The following is a 5,892-nucleotide window of genomic DNA, read 5'->3' as shown; positions in this document are numbered from 1 at the left end:
TGGGCTGGGCGGAATACGCCCAAAATTCACTGCGGCAAGCGACCACCGGCCTCACACCATTCCAGTGCGTCCTAAGATTCCAGCCTCCACTGTTTCCCTGGAATGGTGAACCATCTGAGGTGCCCGAAGTGGATTACTGGTTCCGGGAGAGCGAGAGAGTCGGGGTTCGAAGCTCACCACCATCTCCAGAGGGCAGTTCGCAGATTTAAGTCAACGGCAGATAGAAGAAGCATTCCGGCCCCGGTCTATGCTCCCGCAGACAAGGTTTGGCTCTCCACCCGAGACATTTGTCTGCGACTGCCCTCCAAAAAACTCAGTCCCAGGTTTGTTGGTCCCTTCACAGTCCTGGAACAGGTCAATCCCGTCACGTATAAACTCCAGTTACCTCCACAGTACAGAATTCATCCCACATTCCATGTCTCCTTGTTAAAACCCTGGCACCCACCTCTTGTCTCTCCCACAGAACCTGGCCAAGAAGAGGAACCCCCTCCCCCGTTACTCCTAGAGGAAGGATCTGTCTACACGGTTCGAGAGATTCTGCAGTCCCGACGTCGTGGTGGTCATCTGGAATATTTAGTGGACTGGGAAGGCTACGGTCCAGAGGAAAGATCATGGGTCCCTAGAGACGAAATCCTTGACCCAGCTCTATTGGAGGACTTCCATGCTAACCATCCTGAGCAACCAGCACCCCGGGGAAGAGGCAGGCCACCACGGCGCCGGAGGTGTAGGCCCTCGGGAGCGGGCCCTGGGGAGGGGGGTAATGTCACGGATTGGCCAGGTTCTTCCACGTCAATCACGCCACGTTCACCATCACCTGAATACTAACCAGCCACACCTGCACCCAATCACCAGAGCACCTTCAAAAGAACACCACACACTACAGTCATTGCCCGGGCTCGTTTCCACGAAGCGGACTCTAGCGCAAGCTATCTCCTGCGAACACTATCCTCAGCTAAGGCTATCTACTACGAATTCTACTCAAAGATACTTACCTGTCGCTACTCACCTGTGTCTCGTCTCTTCCAGTTGTCTTCCAGTTCCAGTCGTCAAGGGTGATCGAGCCGTAAGCCCATTCCATTCCTCCAGCGTGTGTGTGTGTGTGTGTGTGTGTGTGTGTGTGTGTGTGTGTGTGTGTGTGTGTGTGTGTGTGTGCCATAAGCCGTCTGGTCCATCGCCACAACCAGAGTGGCATTGAATGTCAACCTCCCGTCGTTCCTGCGAAGGAAGAAACCTCATTAGTTCTCTCCAGTCAACACATCCAGATATCCATTCCATGAACTCTTCTACTCACCTGAATCACCAACTCAATCCACGTATTCTGCACTGCTGTTTTGAATAAACTCACTTACCTGTACTCACCTTTGTTGTCCGTCTGCTTCCGTAACAAATATAGTGCAAATATTTAGCAAAATGCTCTTCTGCAGAGTCAATTTCTTGCAAATTAGTGATTTGTGGACACTGCAGGGAGGGGCAGTAATTAACATAATATTTTTTCAAGAACACATTTTCAAAAACTGACACAAATAATACAGCCAAAATTAAACTTGCTAGGTCTGTGTAAACATAGCATTCAACGTCCCCGTAGTATAACTGACCATAACAAGCCATATAGTCTATAAAATGTGCATATGTGGTTTCAACAACCAGATGCAGTTTTGTCTGGAATGCGGCCCAGAAAACCTCCTGAAGTGGTTTGAGCGATCGCATATAAATCCGTCTTGAAAGTGTTTCAGAGGGCATTTACATCTGGTCTTTTCACGATCGAATAGATATCCAATCAGAGAAAACACATGAAGTGAGCGGGTGTAAACAAAGTACCCTACTGGCGAAAGTAAATGCTATTTTAAAAGTATTAGTTTATTTTAAATAATGTATGTGATGTGAAAATAATGTATTTTTGAAAAAAAAAAAATTATTAACCAGAATTTTTCGTTCACGCATTCAGCATGTAACATGCTTCGTATTTGTTTATTTTTGAGTTGTCCATGGACAAATAAAGGTGTTGTTATTGAAAACGCTCCGGTTACTCACGTAACCTCGGTTCCCTGAGATAAGGGAACGAGCGTTGCGTCGTCATTTTTGACGACTGCTAATGGGGTAACTCCTGTTTATTCCGATTTGTTAACGTTTGTGAAGTTGCACAAACCAATGGCGCTTTCACCCGCCAGAAAGGGCGGAGCTGACTGCAGAATCAAATGACTGAATCGACAGCCATCGACTCATGTGCAACTTTAGCACGGCAGTTTATGCAACGCTCGTTCCCTTATATCAGGGAACTAAGGTTACGTGAGTAACCGGAGCGTTCCCCTTCGAAAGGTAACACTCGTTGCGTCGTCATTTTTGACAACTGCTAATGGGGAACGTATCCAGTCACGCCGTGCAAAAAAGCAAGAACAGAACTAGCCTGCTCAGAAGCCCAGTCTAAAGGCACTTCTTGAGGGCCCAAAAAGACCTGAGCTAATAAGAGACCCAAGGTCAACCTGAGGTCTGCTTTAACATAACTTCACCCACTAATAAGGGGGTGAGAGAGAACTTAAGCAGAGGGAGGGCCAGAAGGGAAATGACCTGAGCTCTAAACGGTGTCATTAGGCCCAAACTCGAGACATGCAGCGCTGACAGACAGGCCTTGCAAGTCACTCACTCTTTTGACCGATGCTAGGGCCAAAAGCAAATCGGTTTTCAACGTCAGAGCCCTTAAGCCGATCGAAGCAAGCGGTTCAAAGGGGACCCCTTTAAGGGCTCTTAGGACTACAGACAAGTCCCATGTAGGTACCGTTTTAGGGCGAGGAGGGTTTAACCATCGAGCGCCTCTAAGAAGCTTAACAACCAAGTCGTTTTTGCCAATTGAACGGTCAGCCACAGGAGAATGATTTGCCGCAATAGCTGCCATATAAACTTTGAGCGTGGACGGGGAACGTCCCCTGTCCAAAAGCTCTTGTAAGAAAGTCAGTACATGGGACACATCACATGAAACTGGATCCTGATTACATACTGAACACCAGTCACTGAAGACTGACCACTTCAGAGCATAGAGACGTCTGGTAGACGGAGCTCTAGCTTCTAAAATGGTATTTTTGACTCTCACAGGGAATTGGTTAGACTCCCGTAGAGCGCCCAGACATGAAGGCTCCACAGTTCTGGTTGAGGATGCCAAATCTTGCCCTGCACTTGTGAGAGAAGGTCTCTCCTCAGTGGTATCTGCCATGGTGCTGCAGACAGCATCTGGACCATCTCCGGGAACCAAATCTGATTCCTCCAGAGGGGAGCCATGAGGAGGAGAGAGCATCTCGTTTCCCTGACTCGCCTGATAACCTGGGGTAGCAGGGCGATCAGGGGAAAAGCATACGGATGGGTGTTGGGCCAATCGTGGGCCAGAGCATCCCGTGCTTTTGAAAAATAGATTGGGCAGTGATTGTTGTCTTCGGAGGTGAAGAGGTCGACCTCTGCCATGCCAAAAACTGACCATATTCCCTGAACCGATAGGGGGTGTAATCTCCATTCCCGCGGCGCCATGTTGTTCCTCGACAACATATCCGCCCCTTGGTTCAATCTGCCCGGCACGTGAACCGCTCGTAATGAGAGGCCGTCCTGGCGGTTGATGTAGGCTACCACCGACATATTGTCCGACCGCACCAGGACATGATATCCTTTTAGGGCTGGGAGGAAGGTTTCCAAGGCTAGACACACTGCCATCATTTCGAGACAGTTGATGTGCAAGCGTTGCTCGGGGATTGACCAGGAGCCGAACGCTGGACTGCCCTCACACAGGGCGCCCCAGCCGGACGCGTCTGTTGTGACCACCTTCCTCCTGGATACCATCCCTAACTGGACGCCTGATATATACAGGCGAGGAGATGTCCAAGGAGCCACAGCTTTGAGACAGCGGCGGCTTACCGTGATGTAAGCACGGCCCAGGCGCCAGGCGCCAGGCGTGGGACGGGATGTATGCTTTTAGCCAATATTGCAGGGTTCGCATCAGCTAAAGGCCCAAAGGAATCACAGGAGATGCGACGGCCATGAGGCCGAGCGCCCTCTGAAATGCTTTTAAGGGACACAATGTTCCCAGCTTGAAAGACATCAGCGCTCGCTGAATAGTTAGGGAGCGTTCTGATGTAATCCAAGCTCACATTTGAATCGAGTCTATGACTGTACACAGGAAAGAAATTCGTTGTCTGGGAGTCAAACAGCTCTTGGACATGTTGATTTTCAACCCTAAGCGCTTCAGGTGGACTAGCAGTAACGACCTGTGAGCGATCAGTTGACGTTCTGAGTCGGCTAGCAGTAGCCAGTTGTCGAGGTAGTTTAAAACGCGAATTCCCATCTGTCTCCGAGGGGAGAGAGCTGCGTCCATACATTTTGTAAATGTGTGAGGGGCCAGAGACAGTACGAAAGGAAGAACTGTGTACTGGTAAGCCACTCCCTCGAAAACAAACCTCAAGAACGGTCTGTGACAGGGCGCTATTTGGATGTGAAAGTACGCATCTTTCAGATCCGCAGACAGAAACCAGTCCTCAGGGCGAATTTGAGCGAGGATCTGTTTCAAAGTTAACATTCTGAACGGCCGTCGCATGAGAGCTTGATTCAGATGTCTGAGATCGAGAATTGGTCTGAGCCCGCCGTCTTTCTTTGGTACGAGGAAATACCGCCTGAAAAAACCTGACTCTCTGTTCGCTATGGGGACCGTTTCTATGGCGCCCTTCAAAGCATTGTTTGTACTTCGGCTTGAAGAACACGTGACTCGTTGTCTGTAACCAAAGTCTGAACGACACCTTTGAATACAGGTGGCCTGCGAGCGAACTGAAGCGAGTAGCCTCGATCCACTGTCTTTAAAACCCAATCTGACACGCCAGGGATGGCTTTCCAAGTCGACAGCCGAGCGGAGAGGGGTTCTAATTTTATTGATGCTAACTCGCCACCTATAGAGGGAGCGTTGGCATTCTTGAGTATTTTTGATAATATCAGCGCATCGCCAGACGGGGATGTGCTGATGTGTGTGAGTGTGGGGAGAGGAAAATTGCTCTTTATAGTAAGTGGGTCCGCTATCACAGTGGTAGTTTGAGGTGCACGCTGCCTTAGCGGGACGCGCCTGGTCAGAAAACCAGGCTTTCTTTAAGGGAATTCCAGAACCTGCAAGAATCCTCCTTTTTCTCTTCCTCTCCGCACGCACATCAGGACAGCTTCTGCGGCTCAGGGTCCAGCACTACGCGAGGGCGGGGACCTTGGCGCTTTGGAAATGGAAATTTCCTTGCCGTTCGGGGGCGCTGCTGCAGTTCAGGCTCCGGCTTCTGCGAGAGTTGAGGCTGTGCTGGCTGTGTGGACGATGTCTTTGGGCGGCTTGAAACAGTCGCCGATGCACTGGGGCGTTTAGGCAGGATGTGACGCAGCGCTTGCGACGTCTTCTGTGCCTCCATGAAACGCTCTGTGAAACTGTCCACAGCGGGGCCGAACAGACCTTTCTGAGAGATCGGCGAATCCAGGAAAGCCATCTTTTCAGCGTCCCTGATCTTCGTCAAGTTCAGCCACAGGTGGTGCTCCAGCACCACTAGTTTGGCCATAGCCTTCCCGACCGCTTGGGCTGTTGCCTTGGTTGCACGCAAGGCCAGGTCCGTTGTGGTGCGCAGCTCGCTAAAAGCACTCAGTTCACGGCCAGACTCGTCCATGTCACAGAGAAGTTTGGCTTGAAACACTTGGAGTTCGGACATAGTATGCAGGGCGGAGCCAGCCTGGCCGGCCGTTGCATACGCTCTGTTTGCCAGCGCTGACGTCATCCTGCAGGGCTTGGACAGCAGCAATGCAGCCTTCAGTCCTCTGCTCGCTGGCGGGAGGAGATGCACCGCTACCGCTTCTTCCAGAGGGGGGAGCTTGCAATACCCTTTTTCCTCCGCGCCGTCA

This window comes from Garra rufa, chromosome 10 (genome assembly GCF_049309525.1).
Source record: "Garra rufa chromosome 10, GarRuf1.0, whole genome shotgun sequence".
Classification (NCBI taxonomy): domain Eukaryota; kingdom Metazoa; phylum Chordata; class Actinopteri; order Cypriniformes; family Cyprinidae; genus Garra; species Garra rufa.
The sequence above is the reverse complement of the archived record's forward strand: the minus strand, read 5'-3'. Positions refer to the sequence as shown.